Source organism: Platalea leucorodia (assembly GCF_965183815.1).
Source record: "Platalea leucorodia genome assembly, chromosome: 14".
NCBI classification, from domain to species: Eukaryota; Metazoa; Chordata; class Aves; order Pelecaniformes; family Threskiornithidae; genus Platalea; species Platalea leucorodia.
In genome coordinates, this window is record NC_138836.1 from 8,831,770 (window position 1) to 8,856,693 (window position 24,924).

The 24,924-nt window shown below is 41.7% G+C and overlaps 1 protein-coding gene across 6 annotated transcripts in view; it reads left to right on the forward strand.

The window, feature by feature from the left end:
- The window catches only part of TEX2 (testis expressed 2), a 73,344-nt gene that overhangs the window by 13,705 nt on the left and 34,715 nt on the right, over nt 1-24,924 (forward strand). Inside the window, exons 1-2 of one of the 6 annotated variants that reach the window (XM_082327024.1) lie at nt 861-954; nt 3,217-3,364. The exons of 1 other annotated variant lie outside the window; for it this stretch is intronic. The gene's annotated coding sequence lies outside the window, so the exon portion shown is untranslated. Of the gene's footprint in view, nt 1-830; nt 955-1,553; nt 1,575-3,216; nt 3,365-9,537; nt 9,624-14,762; nt 14,829-24,924 lie in introns of those variants that run through there. 4 more of the 6 variants (XM_082327023.1, XM_082327021.1, XM_082327026.1 and 1 more) reach the window with 4 other exon arrangements.

Consider the following 24,924-nt stretch of genomic DNA (forward strand, 5'->3'; position numbering starts at 1 on the left):
CATTATTGGGAAAACAACCTTTTGACAGAGAGAATTAATTTTTTTTCTCAGTCTGCTGCAAATTGAGAAATATGAAAAGTAAATAAAATGACCTCTGACACGCTACGTTTCCTAGGATAACCGCCTAGCTGGTTGGGTAACAGATAATTTTTGGCCATTTGTATAACGTTTTGATACCAAGCAGCTTTATTTTGCCTGCTGGCATATACATCTCCCGACGGCAGCCGCTCCTTCTATGAAACGATTTGGTCAGAGGTGACAGCAGTCAACATTTGCCCGCAAAACCAATACACGGAGATTGTAAGAGAAACCCCGACCAACGGCAGCGCCTTCCCGGAACCGGCTGCTCACAAACGCGGTCACGGCAGAACGGCGGCACCGGGCGGTTTGGCACCAGCACCGGCGGCAGGGAGCGGCCTCGCCCGCCCGCCCTTCACCGGGGCACTTGGTTGTTATTCGTGGACGTTTCCCAAGCGACCGGGAGAGGACACAACCCCACAGCCCCCCGTTACCATCTCCCCGCGCGGCTCCTCGTTGTGGGGAGGCGCTTCCTCGCATCGCCTCTTACCGGCTGCCTGAAACTTTGGCAGCGGGCTGCCCGCCTGAGGGGAAGGGCCGGTTCCTCCCGCCCGGGGCCACCCCTCCGCCCCGGCCGCCCGCCCGGAGCGCCGCAGCCCCGCCGGCCGCCCCCGTCCCCTCACGCCCGCCGCGCCCCCTCCGCCCGGCCAGGCCGCGGCCCGCCTCACGCCGGCGGCGGCCCGGCCCCGCCCCGCCCCTCCGGCCGGCGCTGCGGCGGCTCCGGCAGGCCCGGCCCGGCCCACCGCGGGGCCCGGATTGGCGGCGCCGGGCAGCCCCGCCGCCACTCCTCCCACTGCTGCCGCCCGGCGCGGCGCTGGTGGCGCGGGCCGGGGGACGCCGGGGCCGCGCCGGGCAGTGCCATGAGCCGCGGATAAGGTAAGCGAGGCAGGGCGGGCCCCGCCGCGCCGCCTCGGCCCGCTCCGGGCAGCGCCCGCGCTCCTCGCCGCATCCGGCGGGGCGGGAAGCGCCGCCGCAGCAGCGCCCGGCGTGAGGCGCGGGAGCCCGGCGGGGTCCGCGGGGCTGGGGGCAGCGGGGGAGGAAGGGGCGCCCGGCGGCGAAGGGAGGCGGAGGCGGGCCGGGCCTAGGGCGGGGGGGCCGGCGGCTCCCGGGGCGCCCCGAGGGGCGGCCGGGCCGGGCAGGGGCCGATGGCGGCCGTGAGGGGCCGGCGGGCGCTGCTGCCGGTCCGGCCGCGGTGCCGGCCCGCGGGGAGCCCGGGCGCTGGGGCGGGTCCTGGGGCTGCGGGGCGGCTGCCTCCGGGCGAGCCCTGCCTGGGCCGGGGCGGCCGGGTCAGACGGGGCTGGATGCAGGATTGATTTGTGCTGTTGGGCAGGGTTCGGCGGGATGGAGTTACTTCCCCCTGCCATCAGTGTAACTGAGGTAAAGGGTTGGCCGAGGTAGGGTGTGCAGTTTGGCAGGAGCACTGCTGAAGTAGAAGTGATACCTTAAAAACAAGCAGCAGAGGGAACAGCGGTAGCGTTTATTCTTGCTGGAACTGGGTGAGGATTCCTAATTGGCTTTTAGTATCAAAGGAGAGAGGTTCTCTCCCTCCTAAAATTGTTTCCTTCTTTCGTGTCCTAGATATCGGCTCTTTAGCTTCCGCTTCTCTTTTAATTCTCAGTATCATTTGTATTTTACCTCTCTATTGCGGTGCAGTGTCTAAATCCGTTTACTGTGTCTCTTCAGCATGTGCTAAAGTTGCTTCTGAATGTCTGTGCTCAACTTCTTGATGATTTGTGTCTGTCAGCAAACGTTTTACGGAACTCCTGCCTATAATTTAGGGGAGTTAAGTATACCGCCGAGTTTAATTTAAACTTTCGTATGTAACTTTAATATTGTAACTGTAAGATAAATTAGTGTAAGACTTCAGTGCTGTAAGATTATCTTCTGTTAAGATGCTTTGTCATACTCCTCTGTCTTCACACAACTCCTCTTTCAAGATGATCTTGCCTGCATAACTCGGGAAAAACAAGGCAGGCTCACAGTCTCAGGGGCGTATTTTACAAGAAGATGTAGCTTTTTTTTTGAATTTTAAAATAACTTCATATTCTTAAACTCTGACTAAAATTCAGGCAGTGTGAGTGAGTACCCTGTTTCAATTTTCTCTGAATTGAAAATGTGCTAAATTAGAGGAAAAAGCACTTTAACTTAAGGAAAAGAAAGTAAACTAATGTTTTTGATGTTATAATTGACTTTTAAAGACTCTGACATCATGTTCTTTTATGATGTGTGAGAGGTTGCTGTTCTGATTGACTTCAAAGCTGAACCAACAAGCTGCTCTGTTGTGGGTGGCATATTATTAATACTCCAAGTAGGTGCTGAGGTTTGAGTTAGCGTTTCTAAGGCAGGGTTGGGCAAGGTGCTTTCTCTCTTGAGCAAAAGACCGAGAAGGTAATTTTGTGCTCAAAGACATCTTATACTGGACTCTCCTGGAGTGTGGTTTCCCCTGTGAGTTGCATTGGTAAGCTGAGTACTTCTCTTGTGAACTTTGCTTTTGGTCCATGCAAAGAACTTCTTTAAATGACCTATATTGCTTTTATTTCAGAGAAGAAAATCAGTTAATGAAATCCTAAGTGAAAACTCAAAGGACACAGCCCAATAAAGTACATATTAATTGTATACTTCTTTTTGCATGAAAACAACACTTAGTAGTTTCAGACACTAATAGCAAATGCTGAGTTGTTTGCAACTAGAGAACTTCTAAGACAACTGTATGACAAAGTAAAGAATGTGGAGCGGGAAACCTAGGCAGAATGTATAATGCCAGTGATTTCCCTGTTGTGGTAGATGTGTAAACAAAGTAATGGGAGATAGGAAACTTATCTAGTAAATAAAAGGATAATGTAATGGAAATAAGTTTAAAATCATGTAGCTAGAGGACTGAAGATGCCTTGTTGTATTCAAACAGCTTCTTAGTTGATAGATTTGGGATTGTGCTTCTCTAACCTCACCTTTCTATGTGAACTCAACCAAATCCATTAGATGGAATCAGAAGACATCTCTTCTAGCATGTCTGAAAGGCCACCAACCTTATACTGTGCGCGCGTGCAGGTGACTACTCACAAGAACTGCAGTGAACATACATAACGATATGTTTCATGTGCTGTTGTTCCCTTGTCCTGTTCTCTGTGTGATATTAAGGACGGAGCTTTAGCCTGTTACGGCCCGTGAGATGAGTCCCTTGTGGTACTGAGTGCCCAGCGTGTAGCTGATACCTGCCCAGGAGCTGAGGAAAAATAAAGCTTGTTTATTAGGATAAACTGTAGGTTTCAAAAGAATGGAGAAGAGGGTAAGTAAATTCTGATCTTAAACACAGTCTCAGAGCTTGGAAAAGTCCCCTCCAATCTCTGGATTTTTATTCTTTTCTTTTGACAAGCTAGAAATTGTGGTATCAGATGTCCGCAGTAAGTAGTAATGTTAATTCAGTGTGCTCTAAAACACTTATCCTTGAATAAAGGCATCATGTTGTAGAAGCCCTAACTGCTCTAAATGAAGCAATCGGATGACAATGTATGTTGGAAAATAAGAGCGTGATGTAGGCTTAGAGATAGAGAAATAAAGATAAGAGTTAATACTGTGAGCCTTCATGAGTGTGTACTTGGTATTGGAAGAGATGTAATGTATTCAGAGTATAAATCAACTCTGGAAATGCATCGGGATGCCACATGTGCCCAATAAAGGGGATGAACAATGACGTTTCTTACTCTAGGTAATGTAAAGTGGACACTAGAAAGAATGTGTTGTGATTTCAAGGGGGAGGATGGTAGAACAGTGGAATACTGAGAGAACAATACTATGTGTCAGGACTGCTGAAGAATGCAGTACTTAAGGGGCAAATGAGGGAGTTAAGTAAGGCAGTGTTGGCTTTGTGCCTGCTAGATAGTGAGAGACCTGTTCAAAGAAAAGCCTCGCAGAGAGCTGATGTACTGTCTTGCATTGATGGCCCAACATCTCTGACGGTCAGAACCAAACTTGCAATGCTGCATGCAACTGATCTTATTCCTGGTGTCCTCTCCTTGATATACGGCCAGAAGTTGACCCTGTTTTGAGCAAGAGGCTGGACCAGACTCGCTCCAGGGGTCTCTTTCAACATAAATTATGTTGTGATTCTACAACAGTAGTATAGAGGAGAAATGACAAGCAGAAATGTTAAGTCCCAGGTTACTTGTAGGGCAACATCTTTGTCAGATTTTAAAATTACAGGTAATAAGCAAATAAGTTGTTTATTGTATTTTAAACTTTCACTTATGTTTCTGGAGAAAACATCCACTTATTTGCACTGGCAGGTGACATCTAGGAACCTAGTTCATGAAAAACTTTTCATTTTCCAAGGTGCTGTGCAATGATGGGAAAAGATGCTCTCTTCTCTAAAGAGCTTATATTTCAAGAGGCAACAGATGACTAAATGAAGGAAACAGTGAGACAATATGAACAGGCAGTGATTTCAGTGCATTAATAATACAATTATTAAGCTTTTTTAAGGCATCATGACAAAGGAGAGACTTAAAAGAGAATTTGATGGAGAGCAGTTTAGTAGCTTTATGGATTTTTGTTAGACTTGTTTCCTGCAGTCTAATTCTCTTCTCCACTACTTTTTGTGTGCAGAAAAAACTTTTGTTCCAAGTTCCTTTTTTATTATTAGTGTGTTTCAGCTATTTTAACCTCTTCCTGGGTTTTACAAAGCTAAGTTGATGTGCAGGCTCCCACTGAGTAGTCTCTTCTTTCTTGCCCTGTGACAACATCTGCAGCTCATATGGCCATAGCTCATAACTCTGCGTACCTCACCAAAATTTTGCTAAGAAAACACAGTCTGCAGTTTTATATGAAAATTACCACGTTCACAGTGTGATGTAGTGCAATAGAAGTCTTCATGTGAAAAAAGTAGTACTCATGTGAACTAATTATGCTGAAGTATGTTGTTTGTAAAATAGCATTAGCCTTCATTATGTATGTGCAAGGCCTTGACATAGGTGTTTGTGTCTGTAGGTATCTACTCAAAAATCCCCTCAGTGGATTTACAGAAACCATGTTAATCAGCTCTTCAAGAAGAGTAGGTATTCTGTAAAGAAGGATCTTGTATGGGCTTTTAGTTTTGATTTTTAGCGGTGTACTTTGAAGATAGACAATGCTGGGCGTTCTCTGTACCAGATACATGCTATACTGTTAAAACCGGATATTTAATTACCTTAGTTCCATCTTAATCTCCTTTTTGTTTTATGATAAAGATTTGTCAGTTAGTATGCCATATACAAGTCCTTTAATGCTGGTGTTTAGGAGAATGAATTGGTCTGTGTGGTGGAAGAAAGGACTATAGCAAACTGCTGAAGCAAGCAGAGTGGTGCATCTTCATAGTTCTCAAACCATCCTGATGTGAAGGCATGGACATCTTGTGCTATTTCTTCCTAGTGGAAGGCTGGACCCGTGTTCTGAGAAATAAGCAAACAACTGTATATGCTGTGGAATTAAGCATTGATGTTGAGGGAAGGAAGGGATATGAAGGAGAGGAGGAAAAATGAGATTGCTCAACTAGGTTAGGCAGGAATTTTTTTTATTATTATTATTTTTTGAAGAGATCCTCTGGAGAACTCTTCTGAGACTTGACTGGTGGGAAACAATGCACAAACTCCAGGTCTACCAGGATTCTTCATGCTTGGGATCTTCTCATTGATGTCTCTTGCTGTCTCAGATACGCTGTTTGCTGTCTGGATGTTGTGTTTTTGAGAAATTGGTGAAATTAGTGACATGGAGACAGTTGTCTTAAGTATTTTCTATTGTTGCTTCACTATTTCTAAGTGTTTTCTATTGTTGCTTCATGCCTCTATTGCGCAGGTCTGTAGGGGAGGCAGCATCTTCATTAGCCTTACTGGAAAAGGGCATGTAATACAGAAATGAGCTTGTATTTGCAAAATCTTTTTCTTATTGCAGACTGGAATGGAAACTGCAAATTTGAAGATACGTGCAATCTGGGAATAATTTTTCTAAATTCAGCTGAGTAACACAACCATAGATAGCTTGAAGGAAAAGGAGTATTTAACATTTAGGGAGCAAAGGCAAAACTGCACAGTACAGTGTTGTCTGTCCCTCAGAAAAGTCTCTCTAGTGTAAGAGCAAGATGTAAGGCCTTCAGAGGCACTGTGGTAAATACTGAAAGCTTTAGGATTATCAGTTAGTATTCCCCATTCTGTGTTTATTCCTTCAGTGCCCTGATGCATATTGTTATGGTATGTATGAAGCTGCTGTTGATTGCTGATTTAAAAAAAAAAAAAAAAAAGCATACCACTTGTTTCATTATTGTAGAGGATTGTGGTAAATGGTTCAGATCCACAAAGTAAAGGGTTTGGTTGTTTTTTTTTTTTGGTACTACAAGTGGTTGAATTCAGCATCTTTTCTGGATGTGTGGGACAGAATCCCAATTATTGTGTTGTAAAAATATATGACCCTTTGTTCTTGTCAGAATTGTCAATTATCTGTTCTTGGACAGTTTAACTTTTTTTAAGCTTCTGTTGACATGGCGAGCCCAGAAGTTTGAAGGCAGAAAGTTAATAATTATTGGTCAAGATCCCATTTCCAGCCTGAGGCAACAAAACATGAAGATTGCACGTTGGCTAGGAACATTTAACTTCACCCAACGGCCTTAGCCTCTGTGTGCCTGTTCACTCGGGAGCGTTGTGAGGACTGAGATTGAACCACCTGGAGAGTTAGCACTCAAGTATCGTCTTCAGAACTGGAAGTGAATGGAGTTGCTTGGATTTGGGCTAAGCTTTGCACAGTGTAGGTCTGAAAGTACCTACTCACTTGGCAAATGAAATTTTAAGTCTTTTAAGGTAATATTTAGGTTCTTTCACACAAGTCCTTTACTGGATTAATTTTGCACTGGAGGCTGCCATATGCTAACTTAGTTTCGTGAGTTTTGAGTATACTTACAGAGCAAAATCCCCTCTCTTTGGCAAGCATAGTAACAACATGCCCGATGTAGCATAAGACTTCCAGTTCTGTAATGCAGTTACTTGCCTGTATTGTTGTTCCTGTGCTATCTGCCTTCTCTGTAGTTTCTTGCTGTGGAGCAAGGCTGTTACAGTAATGAATTATTTTGGATCCCCAGGGCTATGGAGGTATCCCTTTTAAGACCTGATTAACAGATGCATCGCCATTTCCTTTAATGGACTTCTTGATGACCGGTATCTCTGGAAAATAAAAAGCAAGTGCCTTAAGTTGAAATTGCTCAATTAAGGCATCTGAGAGGAGTTGCTTAAAAACTTCCTGTGTTAGCCAATGCTGGTCCTGCTCCTGTTGGAAATCCTTAGAGACTGGAAGCAAGTCCTGATAACAGCGTAGGTTAGAGTGGCTGAAATATCTGCAGCGTGCAGTAGTCCCCGTAAGTTTTGCACGTATTTTTTCTTCCTGCTTCACCCCCTGTGAGGAGAGGAGCTCTGAGGAGTTGGGGTATTTACCCATCATCTTTATTCTCTGGGTACTCAGAACTATTGTCTCTGATGAAGCCGATTGTTAGTGTTTTTGGAGAGACATGAGAATATAATGGTAAAAAAGGGTATATTCTCTGATCTTGCCTGTCTTGCCTTGCTGCTCCTCAAAATTCCTAGCTCTCTGTTCATTGTCTTTCTCTCCTCTTTATTTTAACTCTCTCCTTTCTGGACAGCAAGGTGTGTTATTCTGCTGTGCAAAGTCCAAATCAATACACAGCAGAGTGGTTAAGTTAGTGTTCTAAAAGACAAGACGACTGATGGACAAGGGATAACAGAAGATCAATAAAACATAGTCAACAGTGGTGTTTTCCCATAAAGGCCAGGAGGGGAGCGCAAATGAATCGTTGTATGAACTGGGCTTTAATATTCATTACCTAGTGTCTCTGTGGTTTATAAACTGTTATGCTCTCTGACCCCACTGGTGTTGGATGACAGCAACATTGCAGAAGAATGTCCCTCAGTGCTGGTGAACGTATTGCATGTCCTGGACCACTTATCGTGTCAATGCAGGATTGTTATCCTGAAGCTGTGAGAAGATAGATAGGATGGGCAAGCTTACAAGAGGATCTCTTAAAGAGTATGAAAAGGCATATTCAGGAATTGGGGTGCTCTTCTAAAGGACCAGTTTGAGTCCTAAAAATTGCTATATTGGGTTTTACTAGCTTATGAAGAGGACTGGGAGCTGTAAGACTCTAGATCTTACTCTGGATTTCATGCGTTTTGTTTAAATTGCACTTCAGTTGTGAAATCGGACTGCAAAATATATGCACAAACCAAGCTACTATCTCCTTCGATACTGGGAATTTCAAAGCAGATGACAGAGGACCAAAACGTAGATGCAACCTGTCATGAGCTGCAATTAAGTTCTGATCTGAAATTAAATAGAGAGCTGCAAAACTAATTTTGTTTCACTGGAAGTCAGGATTAAGACTGAGGAAATAAAAATGTCTGTTTTATGAGCCCAGACAGGCTCAAAGAATAAGGCTTCTTTGAGAGGAGGGGAGATAGTCATGCTTATACACTTGTGATTGTGGTAGCTTGATTAGGAAATATTGCTTAACATGTGATACTAAAAGCAGACAGTGAAAGCTGTCATCTAGGTTTGGTGCTCTCTGTCTCTTGGCTTGTAATTGCAGTGTGTTGTGTTACCTTCTCTTCTGAAACTTCCGAGTATCGAGAACCTGCCTGCGCAGGGCTCTGCCAGGTTTCCGAGAGCGTCCTCTAGCCGAGGCCAGGAATGATAAGCCCGAGACCAGAAATGATAATCCCGAGTCGCAACCGAGTTGCAGAATTCCCATAGCATTCCCATACCCCCTGCTCCCTGCCCGCCGGTCACCTCCCACCGCTTGTTCCTGTCTCCCTGCCCCAAAGTGCCCAGTGCAAGGTGAAGATTTCTGCTCTGGGTGCCTCCCAAGCTGGGTATTTCCACTGTACTTGCTTAATACGTATCTGTCATTTCTGTTGCCCGGAGGGGCTTCACGTTCTTTCCTAATACTCTTGTGTAATGTTTGGGGTTGAACGCATAAATAAATGTATTTTGGTGGTAAATGAAAGTGATCCATATGTTCCTTCTCTTGTTTGTAACTGCTGTGAAGTTTGATAAGGCTTATCTTTGTAAGACCTTCTCAGTAGCAGTTCTTTTTGTCTAATCGCTTTCACACTTCTTCCTTTTCAACTTGGCTTGAAGTATTAAACAAATGAATCAGGAGAAGGGGGAAGAACTAAGAGGGAGATAATCCGAAATGTCTGTCAACTCGAAAATGTGCTGGTTAATAAAAGCTTTGCCAGGTCTTTAATAAACCTTCTGAGCAAATGTGTGACGACTTTACAAAAGTATTTTCATGGAAAAAAAAATGGCTACTATTCTATTTCTCTGTTATTTTAGTGAATAATAAGAGATGTGGATGGAGAAAGGACCAGCTGTGCCAGCAAACTATCTCCTGTTTTGTAATTCCAGTTATCATTCCCTTTATGACAGCAGGCTGAGTTTTCCAAGATGCCGTAACACTGCCTAGAGGTTACAGGCAAGCTGAAGATCTGTGCCTAACAGTTGCAGAAAACTCTGTGAGTGTCTGAAAAGATTCATTTAGATGTGTGTTGTATTTAAGAGCATAAATATTTGGTTGTGTGGGTCTTCATTTCTTTTGTCATGCAGCTTTGAGGTGTGAATTGGTTAATTCTTTTTAAGTATTGAACAGGTCTTATGAACCCTTGCTTTTCTGATGAGCTGGGACAACTCTTCAGTTTCACTTTTATTGGCCAGATTTTAAAAATTCTATCTAGATATTTATTATTCTTTCTATCAAGCTAAAACTTCACAATTTAAATGACAAAAATGAGTAAATCACTGTGCTGCACCATAAGTGTCATTTTAGTACTTTACTTTCCCAGTATATATTTTGTTAAATCCGCTCCTTGCGTCCAGATGCCCTAAGTGGTGTATTTGCCAATGAAAACTGCTATGGGATGACTGTCCTGCAAATTTCTTTCTAGTCACAGAATGGGTATGGTGTGAACAGTGGCTTTTCAGGCCTCTTCCTCCAATACCCCAAGCCAAGTAAGTGCTGATTTGTGCAATCTGTTCAGATCTCAGACTATTAAAGAAGGCATTGTCTGCTGTGATCACACTTCTGACTCCTTCATGGAGTTCAGTACATTTGAGGGGGTATCAAGGCCGTTCCATGGTTTAACGGAGAGGAGTTTGTCTTGCGGTGTGGTGATGAGTGCAAGTTGAACAGATTTCCATCCCATGCCTAGATTTCCACTTGTACTGGTTTTTTTCAGTTTCCCCAAAAGAGCAACCAATCTTGTCTATAAAGCCTTAATTATATATAGCGTGGCAGAGACTGCTCCTTAGGGATGGGTGCAGCTTCCTCACGCTTCAGTCATCACTGTTTTGTCACCTTATCCTGGAAGACAACTGTAGCTGCCACCCGTGCTTGCCTTCTGACTTGACCTCTCTCGGCAATTAAAAGCCTGGCATAAACAGCCGCACCCCCGATGTATGGTGATGTATGAGGAAGTGAGTACGTATGTACTCACAAACTTATTAACAGTGTATGTAGTTTAGAGCTTGTGTAGCCGATTGACTCTGTTGATAAACAAATGCGAATTTATTAAGCATGTATATAAGAACGTTGCCATATGTCTGAAATTAGAATTGCCTGCATAGTACTGTAATTGAACAAGGCAGGATATGGCCCAAAGATGCTTATTTCCTTTTGCCCTTTTGAATCCATCTGGTGGCTTTTGCTGTTCTTTTATCTCCTAGCAAATCAAGACCTTAAAATTGATGACCTAAAATTCATTTCCTTGAAGCTACTTTAATGACACTTCTCTTTCTGTGCATGCACAAAATGTAACCCACATACAGTGGAGTGCATTTGTTCTTCCCTATTTTATCAAGTAGTTGAGACTATAGACATTATTTCTGTCAGCAATAGTAGAAACTTTTACAGTGCTGAAGGCATTTGCTGGACAAACATAACACTGGTAATACCTGGTTATTGAATAGCAAATATCATAAGATGAGAAAGGGAAGATTTTAGCCCTTTTTTACATGGAAGTAACTGCAAAGGAGAATGACAGTAGAGAGTTTGCATGAATACTGCTTGAATTTAAAGTAGAACTGGGATTCATCTTAATTTAATATTTTTTTAAGTTCTTTTCTTCTTATTGTGCTATGAATTCAGCAGGCAACTGGGGAATTGGGGTAGGTATTGCCACAAGACCCCCACCTTCTGACCTTTTCATTTTCAGCCTGTGGGGTTGTCGGATGAAATTCCTGGAGACGGCTACATGGATTAACGTTTGCAAAAGTGAGATCTGTGTGCGTGTTTTACAGCTCCATATGTAGTCGATCAGAATTTAGTATGTGCATCTCTGAAATAAAGAGGCCTGGAGGAATGGTTTCACTTACAGATGTTGTCCCATCATACTGGTCTACCTGAGGTCTACTTTCCATGAAGATGAGGACCTGTGTCTGTGTCTGCATGCTGTATGAGTGAATTATACCATATAGGAACAAATAATTGCTTTCTGAGCTGTGAGAGAGTAACGGCTGGCTGTGTTGCTTCCTGCACTATTGATCTTTGGAAACTACTTGTCGCCACTGAGAACACTTTTCAAGGAGTGCTGAAAATTTCAGTACACTGTTAACTAAGTTAAGCTTTTAGAGAGGTTTGTTTTGGTTTTGGGTTTGTGGGTTTTGTTTTGGTTTTCTTATGTTTGTGGCCTGATTCACACAATGAGAAACCATGTTGGGGTACATCCATACTGCTGAAAAAAAAAGAGAGGAGAGCACTGTTTGCGTTCTTCCCAATCTTATTTTGTTTATTTTATTTTGAGAGTATTCACATGACAAATTATCTTTCTAGGCGTGTTAACAGTACCCATATTTTGAGAGAGAAAAACAGGGTAGGAAGGATCCTCTCATATTCTTATTGCTGAGGGGTGTGAACAAAAGGGCTTTAAGGTGCGTAAGGACCTCCCTTTGTCATCACAGTATACTGACTTTCTTTTTCCTTAGGAGAAATACGGTGTCTTTATATCTACTTTTATGTAAAATGATCCTGTTAATCAACTTCGCTAGCAATCTGAATTTTCTTTCATGTATATACCTGCCATAGTTTCTTAGCAATTAGGATTAAAAAAATACGTTGTGGGAGGTGCTCATCATTTTCTGACTCAGTGGATTTCAATAAGTCAAGCCTGTAAAGCAGCTGTTAAGGTCAGGCAATCTGTAATTGACCTGTCATGTGTTGCAATTAAAATGTATCACAGCTTTTAGAAATAGGAGTTACCTCAGTCGCTCTCGGGGAAAAAAAGAAAAAAAAACCAAACCACCAGAAAGCTTTAATATATTAAACTGATCCATTAACTATTGCTCTCTTCTGTGTCTAATGCAAGAAATGGAGGGGAATGCAAATCAAGCTAGTGGCTTTGATTTTAGTAGCCTGTTTTTGGCACAGCTCTCTTTCATGTTCTGGATAACAAAGTCCAGGGAAGATTCTTGCCAACGTCTGTCAATGAATTAAGTTTATACCTTGAAACGTTTTGAGTTAGAAATACTATGTGAAAAATAAGAAAACACATATTTCAAGGAGAACACACATGTGGATGCTTTTGCCGCTTATTTCAACTTCTTTTGCCTTAGTGCTTTTGCGGATTTTGTAAAATATTTAAATGTACTGTAATAAAATGACTAGGAATTTTATGGTTGCTTCAGCCCTGTGCACTTGAGTGTGGTTTTTTTTGTGTCTGTCTGTCTCGCTTATAGTCTGGTATTTTTAACCATGGAATGCTTAAACCACTCTTCAATGCAAAATTAATCTTTGAGAGACTATACTGAAATGTATATGACAGTTGTAAGGCTCTAGAAGCTTTCTGACAAGCTGAAAAAAAACCCAAGACGCCTTATGTCTTGATAGCTAGTTGGGAAGCTGCGAAAGTCTGGGTTGTCTGTCCTAATGTTTTTAATTGAGCCTCACTTAATATTTCTTTGCTGATCGAGGTTTGACAGTGTTTCTGCACTGGTGTGTTTGGTCTGGTGGATATTTTTTTTTTTTTAGTAAGCAAAAACTTGGTCTTTAGCATGGGGAAAATTCGGATTTTTAGGGGCTATCTACGTTCCGTTTCAGTCTTGGGAAAATATTGGTATCTTGGATGTTCTGTCCTCATCGCTCTGCACTGCGTCCTCCAGTTGGAAAGCTACAATGCTGCTGAACTTTTGCATTTTAGTTCCTAAGTATTTGAGTTGAACATAAATCTGAATGAAATGAGATGAATGTTGCCTTAAGCAGAGAGAGATGTCTGGTACTCGCCAATTCTGAATTTGACATTTTGTTTTCTTGCTATTCTTAGGACAAGGTTTCTTCAGTCGACTTTGCATTTTGTTAACGTTCTATGGATCCTTCTATGAATTAGAAGTTAAAGAAATTTAAAGCATAGAAGCTATTATTGGTAGTTCATGATCTCTGCACGCTTATTGCTAGAATAAGATGGTTGTGTGATTCTTCAGCTGCTTGAACTTGGTTCTTAGTCTTTGCTATTGCCATTTTAAGAAGTTAGTGGTTCTGTATGATCTTACTTGTTCAAAGTGCTGTGTGAACACTGTTCTTCAGTGAGGTAAGTTAAAGCAAAATTTTTCTCACTGTCCTAATAACATTGAAACTCAAAATAACACGATTACATGCTCAGGGCTTTCAGACAAGTCTGGAAATCTGGTCCATAGCCCATTTCCTTCCAAAATCAGATCATGAAGAGCTTTTTTGTTCACGTGGTGCTGATTTATGTTTCTTGCCTTTGCAGTTTCCAGGTAGCATGAAATGCTGGTAATACCTTTCTCCATTAATTTTTCATGGAATCCAATGACAGGCAAGGCTACTCAATGAATGGCATAGAGCTGTTGGCAAGACTGCCTCTCAAAGTGCTAGGAACAATTTCTTTACAAAACCTTGCAGAACAGGCTGACTTTTGGGTTGAATTACTTCTGAATTACTTTTGTCTCACCACTTCTCAAACTCAATTGCAACTCTGAAAAGACTTGCATGTTATGAAGTCCTATTTATTGACCTTTTCCTAAGCTTTTCTGTCCTTTGGACCCTCTGGGGATTATGCTTTCAAAAAGTTGTGAGAAATCCTGTTCTGTTCTATCTGGAATGCATTTTCTGCATTTATCAAAGACACTTTTTGCTTTCCTTAGGTAGATGAGATGCAAAGAAGTAAGCCAATATAATCAACAGGCCCTCTAACAGTAGTTCCCTATGTTACTAGCTGTAGCTTGCTATGTATCTTCAGGTACCTTAGGTTAATTAATTTTCACGTGTTAAGTACAAACTGCCTTTCTAGTTAGGTATGAGTACTTTTTTATTTGTATTAAATGCAGACGTAGCCCTCCTCCTTCCCATGGACAACTTAAGCTTTCTGAAAGTAGCCTCGCTTTGATTAGTTGTTTTTGTTTTGTTTTGTTCTGTTGCCAACTGCCCGGGGATCCAAAAGTTGAAAAAGTACCACCAGAGCTGGAGGATGTGAAAGATCAGAAACCAGATAATCCTCAGATAACGGCTGCATTGTGCCTGGGGCATGCCAAGGTCCTAGGCATGTGAAGTCCTCTACATTTCTATAGGGCATTCTGTATTTCTTGCACTTCTCACAGTGTCAAGAGTGGTTGCAAAGGCAACAGCAATGACCTGGCTGTATGGGAAGAGCTGGAGATCGTGTGCTGCTTCTGGCTGAAGTGACCTTGGTAAAAACCCAACAGACGTCAGTGTAAGTGAGTAACCTTCTGTAGACAACAACGTGGATGTTTCTTTTAGCTGAGGCACGTTGACCCATCCATTCCTAATACCCGTGCAAAGGCACATGCACAGATGCATGGCAACACAGGATAGCAAAAAGTCGTGCTGACACTTGTGTATATGAAGTTGTGAGGACTTTGCTGGTAGAGAAGAGGGCTCATCGAGTGCATGCAGTGTTGCAAAGATACTCCACTTGTTTGACTTGGTCTGTGAGAGGTTGAGTGGAAAGATTCCTGCCCCCCCACCCCCTGTGCCTTTTTCCTGCTCTGCTGTTAGAACTTTCTGGAATATGGGGCATCACTGGTCCATCATGATTCTGTAGATCGCTCTTTTTTTTTTTTTTTTTTTTTTTTTTTTTAAGAGTTATTACCTTGCTGCTTAGGAATGTGTGCTTGGTCCAAACCTAAATACTTTTAAGTATTAAATGCTTTAGTCCTGTTTAATTAAACCAGAGAATACCACCTTCTCTAATTTCGAAAACATCTCTGAGAAATAAAGAAACCATGATTGTGTACTATGTTTTGTCCTGTCAGGTAAAAAAGCCTTAAAGCACCTTGCATGCTAATCCTCTGCAAAACAGTAAAGTAGAATGAAGGTTGTACATATGAAATATAAGATTTGAAGAATCATTAACAATCCACTGGAAGAAAAATCATTTCTTTAGATACCTATGGGGTATGGTTTGTAAATCTGTAGATTCCATTCCTTTTTTAATAATCTTTCGTAACTACATTTTACATGGGGACTTAGAGTTTGAGTCATTAACTGGTGCTGCTCATCTGTGTATCTGTGTTTAGCTTCATGTGGACAAGCATATTTATTTTTAATATCTTTTCTGCTGTTTTCATGTGAAGGTGTATGATTGTTGTTTTAACTTCGCAGTTGCTGTGAATATTGACTGAATTTTTTTGTTAGTGAAATGCACGTAAATGTAAAAAATGTCCTTAAACACTCACTTGTTACCTGTAGGCAGTTTTACCTATTGATGAGCATTTGGATTGTTGGGAAAAATGAGCCTGTAATACAATTCTGATAAGCCCTTTTTAATTTAGGATTCAAGGCAGCTTATTTTACTTCATTTTGGAAACATGCTTTTCTATAAGTCACTCCATCAAAATTTCCCTTACAGATTTTATAGTGACCTTTAATTTAATCAGTGATGCAGACAGCGTTTTCAACTGCGGACTAATCCGCAGAGGTTTTAGATAGTCTTTCATCAGATTAATGAGGAGTTGATTTTTTTTTTTCTTTCCACCGAGATAAGAGGGAAGGAGTTACAATGCTGCGTAGTTTTATATTCCACCTCACCATTTACCCTCTCGATAGGATGCAATTTTTTTATGTGTAAGCTTTTGATGTTTTACTTCTGTAATAATAAAACATTTTCTATTGAGATGCAGAACTTCTGTAGCAGCAGCAAATTCTGATTTAGCCTCTCCTCCCTTTTAGAAGAGAAGAAACGCAGCAGTTATGTATTTATTGCTCAGGACTGCTTACGGACCAGTGGGTTTTTTCAGAGTGACTCTGAAGAGAGTGCTTCAGCCAGGTAGTATAGCAGTTTCAGATGAGAAAAGTGGAAAAAGCTGGCTTTGGACTGTGACAAAAGTTTGCCTCTCTCTTCCTGTCTGAGTACGCTCTGGTTTTAATGTGTTTATTCTGAAATCCCTTACTGCAGGATTTTCAGACCTAGGTCTGTAAATCTTTGTTTTTCTGGGGCATTTCTCTTCTTGCTCATGACCAGATTAGTTTTTTGGGTAATTTTGATGCCAGCAACTAGTTACCTGGAAAAATAAGTGTTTGAATGTACTTTTTAAAGACAGCAATATATGATAGAGGAAATGACTAAATCTCCAAAGTCTATGATGGAGGGGGAGAGAGGGAATTTGGTTGTGGTTTTGTTATTGTGTTCTGTTGCGGCAATTAGGGAACTAGTAAAAGGTCCCTGTGAACTGTTTAATGTTGAGTGCTTTGGAAGGAAAAGATGCTACTTGTTGCTTGCAATTATGAATGATAAAGAAACAAGAATAAAGTAGTTCATAGGAGGAGACCATGTGAATAGAGAAAGTAGAATGTGCTAGAATTTTATTTGTTCTCATTGTGCCAACTGGGAGTAAACCTTCTTTAATGAAATTAGACTCTGGTGCAGTTTGAATGTGCTGCAAAGAGCAGAGGAATATGTTATTGAAAGTGTGTGAGTAATCTGAAAAACAAAATCATAGTTTGAGTTGACTACATGGTAAAAACAACTTTTTGCTATTGCAACAGTTCTGTTCACAGTGCTTTACTAACATGCATAATACTCAAAGTATTGAGGAGCTTCATGAATAGTATTGCAATTGGTTGGGAAACAAACATTAGCAGAGGCTGTGTTGAAATTGAGCTCTTGAAGAGCTGCATGTTAAGAAGCAGTTTCTGGGCTCAGCTTGTAGCTAACATTAATACTCACTCCATACCTCTTCCAGCTTCTCCTTTGAATTTCAGAGAAGCAGTTCTGTTGCAAAATAAAATTTGACCTATGGCGATTGAAAAGTGCTGCACTGATACGATGGCAAGGTGGCAGCCTCTGTCTAGGCATGTCATCGGGTTTGTTGAACCGCAGAAGTCCTTCTTGCCTCAGTGTTGATGGGCTTCAGCTCCCAGCTCTGGCAGCTTGGAAGTGCTGCGCAAACTCCCAGAGGCGTGCTTTGCTAGCTAGTTTTCTGTCTCACGTTTTAGCAGACTTGCTGCTGCCCTGTTCTTAATCTGGTGCTGATGCATGTTGCTTCCTTGGAATCAAGTCCTTTCGGGACTGTGCCTTCCTTCTGGAGTCCAGCAGAGCACAGGCATCGTTGGGTGAACATGGCCAGAGGGATGAGGAGCCTGGGAGTCTCTGCTGTCCTGCAACTGCGATTCAGTCTCTTCGCAGAAAGCTCCTAGTGTTTCTGTGTTTCTATATGTTCTTGTTTTAAAAAGACTAAATGTCGCAATACGTAGCGAAATAAAGTGACTCTTCTCCACCCACGGTTTACTGCTCTTCAATGAGTTATTGCATGTTTTGTTTTAAGCTTTAACTTCTTTTATTTCTTCTGTTAGGGGAAATGTTCAATTTCTTATAAATATTGCTTCACTTCAGTCTTCAGAGAAGCATTAAATAGGAAGAAGTTCAATTTTTCTGAGTTTCTGGCCAACCTTTAACTGCTTACCTTTTTGTGTTTGTCAAAATTAAACTGTAGTGCAGCTTTGTGAAGTTTTTGGTGTAAGTGATGTGTCATGGAAGAATAGGAAAGAAGAATAATTAATCTTTTATCGGTGAAGGCAGAGAAACTAATGTGGTAGCTGACCTTTCTTAGGTCTTTGGGGAAAATGTTAATATAGAATAGACTCGCTTAGCGAACATTAAACAATTTTTATTTGATTATTTTTGAAGCATTGTAAATACAAGCTTGTATTAAGGACCTCGTTAGCAGCGCCTGTCTTCAAAAAAAAATTCCAGTAATTTTGAAGAGTTCTTATTTGCCATTGCAATTTTACTTGACCTTTCTGTCCTAGACTTCAGTAAACAACCCCTCTTATTTGTCTCTTTGATAGGTTTATAGTTTTCATGAAAAGTATAATCTCATTGACGATACTTTAAAATCTTGCTTAGGATCTTTCATTTAAGTATCCCTAAGTGTACCTAAACACTGGTTATCTAACTTGGCTTATTCTTACCTTAAAAGCATTTGCACAAAAGCATGTTTTTTTATGAGGCTCAGAGAACTCTTGATAGAGGTATTTTAGCTGTTAACCAGCTGAGTTGTGACAACCTCGTTGACCTCTGTTAGAGGTATGTGCTGTGGAAGGTCTGTGTGTGTATATCCCAATCCGTACTGGGTGGCATAATCTATTTTGGCTGTGATCCTAGTGTTGACTTCTGTTGAACACAGTGGACTACATTCTTTTAATAGTACTTGATATTGATATAAAATGTTTCATTTCTGTGCTTAGATTTAAAACAGGTTTTATTGGGGTTTTGTTCCTCTCCCCCGCCGTGCCCCGGTCCGTATCTCAAATCCTGTTGTGTGAACTTGAAAGGTGAGGCAAAATTTCCTTCTTGCTCTTGTTGGAAAGCGAGCTTTGAAGTATTATCTTCAGCCTGGGTAACTGGATCCCTGACACAGGGATTTCACGGGGATGTTGTGTGGTGGTAATTACCAACGCTTTCTATGTAGTTCATTTAAAAGTAATGACTAGTGGATGTAAAAGGAATAATAGATGTTAACCGTGGAATACATTAACTCATGGAGATGCCAGGGAAATTTAATTTGTTGTAATTAGAAATTTGAATGGGCATAGGAAAGAATGTTGAAATTTGACTTTTGTATCCTTTTTTGTCTTTTATGGTATGAATCTGCTGAATGAGATGAAATTTATGTGACAGATAATGGCTCAGTTCTCTGCCTCAGTGAGATAATTCTGGGCTAAATACATGGGAATTGGCTTTCTCTAGACTAGTTGTGTGGCAAAGTAGTGGTAAGGGATTACTGGAGATGCAAACTTCTGATGATTTAAAACGTTGCTTAAACAAAGACTGTAAGTGATAAGGATACTAAAACTGTGCATTGTTTTGAAGGACCTGAAATGAAGACTTCTAGGCTCTTAACAGAAGGAATTTTATCTGATGCTGAGATCTGTTATTTATTTTTAAATAAGTATAAAGAATAACAACAGTCCTTCCATATCCCTCAGTGTTGGAAGGAAGATACTGGCTAAGCCTCTAGCGAAACAAGTGGAATCTGTAATTTCTGAGAGCAAATACGAATTTCGGATCCCATTGGCTTGTGCAGGTATTCCCAAACGGGGAAGCATTTACCATGCTTCTAGCCTGGTTTGGGAACAGTGGCTTAATGCATTAGGGTGGCCCTGTCTATGTTAAGGTGAGATCTGTCACACCACAGAGATGTTGTAAAGATAGTCGAAAACTGTTTTACGGTACTTCTTCTTTCTACCAAATGGAGGATAGATTTTGAGTATGAATCGTATGTGTCTTCAGTCTGACACTTGGAAATGACTATCGAGTAACCCAAAATAATAACGAGCCCCATTAATCCTAAAGAAGTACTATTTTCCCCAGTCTAGGTGATGGCAGTTTGCCAAAGCAGGAGGTGCCTGTGGAAAGAGTAATGGCACAGAAGGATTATTGGGGGAAGCAGAGACGTAACCAGTTAGAAACATCTTTCCCTTTGAACAGTGATGGCAATTTGCATGAAGTCAAATTGTGGCATTATCAATAATCAAATTAGTGGCTTCCTGAATAGCATTTAGGGCCTGTTCTTCTGACGCAACTGACGGATAAACAGGGGAAAGTATTACAATGCTTATTAATAACCTGTAAGGCTTTTTCTTTACTTAGCAGGAAAGGAATTTCTGTTTTGTGGAAAACACTTTCTAGTCTGTTTAGTAGCAACAAGCAGGGAAAATACTCTGAGAAGTTTTGAACCTTGCTGCAGATTTTTATGAAGCATACCCATTACCCCTTGTGTAGATGTTGCATTAAGTAATAGCAATGAGATTGGAATAGTTGGCTGTTGCAATAGGTGAATTTAGTTACCCAATCTGTTCTGTTTCCCCAACTGAATGATTACGAAAAACATTGAATTGCTGTACTGAATATCCCTTAATTAGTAAATGTGGCTAAATTGAACTGTATATGGGTGGGTAAAATAAGCGTGGTGTACGCAACTTTGACCTGTTCCTTTAAGTTAGTTCCTAGTTTGCTGCTTTGGGCATTGGTTGAATCACTTTCTAAATTGTTAATGTGAAAATAATTGCTTTGCTTTATCTATGAAGTTGATAGTATAATTGTCTAAAACAGGCACTTCAGTGTCTTTTAAGTACGAATGCTTATAAAAGAAAGTTTGCTTTTGCTGATTTAAGTATGACTTCCTGTAACTCCTGAGCTCTGAAAGCATATGCAAACAGAAGTCACTCTCAACCTGGTCTCAAGAACTGGAAGAGAACTGGTTATTGTTTTCTACCTGTGAGCTATAAAATGATAAAACTTCAAAAAAGGCTAAAGGCACTCAGCTGGGGACTAAAATAGGAGGAATTTCTGTGCAGTTCTGAAGCAATTCTATTCCTTGCTGTGATGTAAAGTTTAAGCGGGGGGTGAATAATTTCGAAACTTTTTGTTAGGATCTAATTTGATTCTCTTTTCTAAAATATTACTAATTTTCCAAATTGACTCAGTTTACACTGATCTTTATCTGGGATATGAAGTTGCCAAATTAAAGGAGGGCAAGGAGAAATTTGGTTACTAATGATGTCAGTGGTGTCTGAAAGGACCTGCAGTGATCTGGAGGCTGCTTGAAAGGCAAAAGGGCCAAATCCCCTTCCCAAAAGGTTTATGAAGGCATCGTTTGGTTGTTTCTTTGGCCATAGGAAGAGAGTTGCTAAGAGCAGATCTGTAGCGGTATACCCCCACCCCCATGCTAGATTTAAATGTGCAATGCCAAAAGTAGCCCAAAGAAGTGAACTTCATGAAAGCGGATCATTTACTCACTGGAGCTGAACTCCTGTTGCTCTTCCCCCATTCCAGACTTTCCCCTTGACTTAGCTGCTGACTTGTGGTTCCTGTCCGAGATAAAAACATGGGTCCTGAGACACCGTTTCCCACCTTCCAAAGAGGCCTAGTCCTGCATAACTCCTCTGTGTTCTACTTACTTTCCGGGTGGGTACAGCAAGTAGGTAACCGTCCTTGTTAATTGAGGAACTCTATATAGCTTGCAGAATCCACGCTATGCTAGCGGAAGGCCAAATGTATGATGAGTAGAAGGTATTTGTTTAAAGTTGTCTTACTGCTAGTCTGGAAGTGCACCAGAGTTTGCCATACAGGGTGAGAAAACAAGTCCAGGTGTGCATTTTGAAGGATGGGGTTGTGAACCGTGAGAGGGAGTAAATGCTCAGTTAAGTGTCCCAGTTAATCCTAGATGCACCCAAGTTGCATCCTAGTTTGCAGACAGGATACAAGCAGGCTTATTTTGACCATCTGTATTTTTTATGTGTACCTATATTCTGTGAATTTTATAATTGCCCATACCCTTCTAATCAGCAGCGAAGGTCCAATGCTCTAGCCTTCTTTTGCGTGTGATCCGCTTTGTGAGCCTTATCCTCCTTTCCATGTGTGCATGGGCTCCCTACATCCCCTGGCCGTGGTTGTAACCGGGGTGTCTTGTCCGAGGTCAAAATTCAGCCTTGCCTATTTGCAATGCAGAATTAAGACCACTGAAGGGTTGCAAAATTAAGTTCTACCACAAGTAGAAGTCACATACAAGCAAAAATATTACAAGAGCTTTCTTCCTTTGAGTTCTCTTCTCCCTGCACTGTGGATTGAGCTTTTCTGTGGTTTGCTGGAAAAACTGTAGCTTTAAATGTTTGCCTTTAGCTGAGTGGCTTCTGCTTTACACATTGCTGATCTCTTTGTTAGAGAGCAGAATGGACATGAGCAGACAACAGGTTCTGGATATCTCATGCCCAATGGTCAGTATACAATAGTTGAAGTAAACAAGCTGTTTAGACACCTGGTAGCACCAGAAATACCTTTCCCTCCCCAGTTTCTGAAAAATTAATGTGTTTTTGTGAAGCATAAGCTTGATTTCTTCAGCCGTGAAACACTTCTCACCTGGTGAATGAGAGGATGATTTGTATGCCCTCTCTCGGTGTAAAGCAAGCCGGCAGCGCACCGTGTGTTTTCTCAGTGCTGTGAAGTAGGTGGTTTCTGGGGCTCAGCTGAAGAAGGGTGGGGTGTGTGTTTGTCCACCGCAGGGAAAAGGAAGAGGGTTTGCCAGGTCTGGAGAAGGCTGTTTATGCTGTTGGGCAGAAGGACAGATTGCACGGGTGCTCGGCTATTTCTGTAAACACTCCCAATTAGTCATTCTGGGTGTAGGTAAGAGCACATGTTACTGTAGCGACACTTATAGAAGGTGTCATGGCCTAACGTGACCCAACACCTGCTCTCTCCCTGGGTGTCCCTGTTCGTCAGCGGGCGCATCGTGGCGCGGCGGAGACGTGTTGTCATCTGGGTGAAAACGCGTCCGCGGCTCCTGCACTGCGCTGCCCCGCTGCTCGGTAGGAAAGGGCTGGGCAAGACGTGTTTTCTGTTCCCAGGCAGCACGTGTGCGCTGTTCGCCTGGCTGGCTGGTTCCTGTCGTTGTAGCAGTTTAAAAGCGATGCCTGTAGGTGAGGATTATAAACTGCTGTCATGTGGGCGATGGGGGTGCAGTGCCTTAACATGAGAAGTGGAAGTGGCAGGAGTTGGTTGGCAGCTCTCTCATTCCACCCTGCAAAAGCATCCAAAGTTCAAACTTCTGGGGGAAAGGAATTCTCTTCCGAGCAGCCTCCTTCCCTTCCAGCTAGAAGTTCATGTTTTGAATCATTTGAAGCCTGAGGATCTAAGATTATTATTCAGGCCTGCCTGCTGCTTAAATAAAACTGATACCTTACATCTTCAGAATGAACAACAACAACAACAACAAACTAAAGAGGCAGCCAGAGAAGGTGGGGACAAAGAGGTGGCTTTCAAAAGAAGGATCAAGGAAAACCTATGTTTCTGCAAGTATTCATGTAATCTGCAAGCAGTCGGTTTGGAACTGGCCCCTTCAAACAGGGAGGCTGGGAACGCCACGTCTTCAAACAGCTGGGAGAGGAGTTGAGGAGTAGGAAAAAGGGGAAGCAATGAGTGAGGAAAACGTAGCCAGAAATCAGGAATAAGTGAATCCGTTAGAATGATTTAAGGGGTAAAAACGTATGGTTCAAGAACCTGATGAAACATCTTTGTTATCAAAACTGAACACCTAGTGGAAGAGCTGCCAGTAGTAGTAGCAGTGGAAGAAGTCATTGATGTTATTGTTGTATTTGCTATGGAAAAGCTTCTCAACATCTGCTTTGAAGAAAAAAACGCAAATCCTTCGCAATAAAAAAGAGAAATTGTGCTCAGGAATGGATTGGAAACATGGGCCTGCCCAGAGCAGGGGAAAATCTCCCCTATCCTGTGTGGGGAGAAATTACTCTCAGTAGGATATCTGGTGTGTTGAGAGGGGTTAGCGTTGTTAAAAGCTTGGAATAACGTAGAGAGAGTGCTACTGTTGTAATCCCAATTGATATTCAGAATGCCTGTAATTAAATATCTGCTGTTGGCCAAAGCATGTGTTCTTTTAAATAAACAGCGTTACAATATTTCTCCTTTATTGTATGCTGTTTTTTTAATGTACCAATTGTTTGAAAATTTGATACAAGATATGGCTTTGAACAGCTGTGCTTGGGAAAAGCACGAACTGCCTTGTAGCAAAACCAGCCTATAAACAGGGTTGATTTAGAAAGTTCCAGCAAGATCAAAGAAAGCTAAAAATTATTATTTATCCAAATAGAAATGGTTGTTCCTGGCAACCAGTCCCCTCAACTGAAATATCACTTGGGCCAGATGTTGAGGGTATTGGATACTATGGAGTTATCTGGTATGTCATGGGCTGAGGATGCCAAAGCGCAAGCAGTTGGATTATGTTAATGTTCTGCTGCTGCCCTGTTGATAGTGCTGATTTAAGAATGTGCTTTTATAAGACATAATTCATGGTATAGTAGCATGTTTAAGGGTACGCAAATATTGGCTAATGAAGAATTTCCTTCCTTTCTATGTTAACTAGTTAATCATGATGTAAAAAAGATCTTGCTTGTTCAGAAAGCAGTAAAATCTTTATTCAGTACATTTGGTGTGTGCAAGTAAAATTAATCTATGTCAGGTAATTAGCACTGCATTAGCGCAACATGGCAACTGGTGTTTAAACACAAAGTAATTAACTGTACAGTGTAAGCATAGTGTGCTAAAGAGCTAACCAAACCCATGAATTTCTAGCTGATTGAAAATAACACACTAGAAATGCTATGTGGGGGGTGTAGTTCATATTTTTCTCCTGTGTTGCTAGATACCAACTAACTGTTGATACACGGTTAGTGCCGAATGGGCAGAAGAGAAAGGGTCAGACCTTTCAAGCTGATGCCAACAGCATCATGTGCAAGTGCAGCTCTTGTGTGGGGTTTTTCTGTTGTTTTTTGGT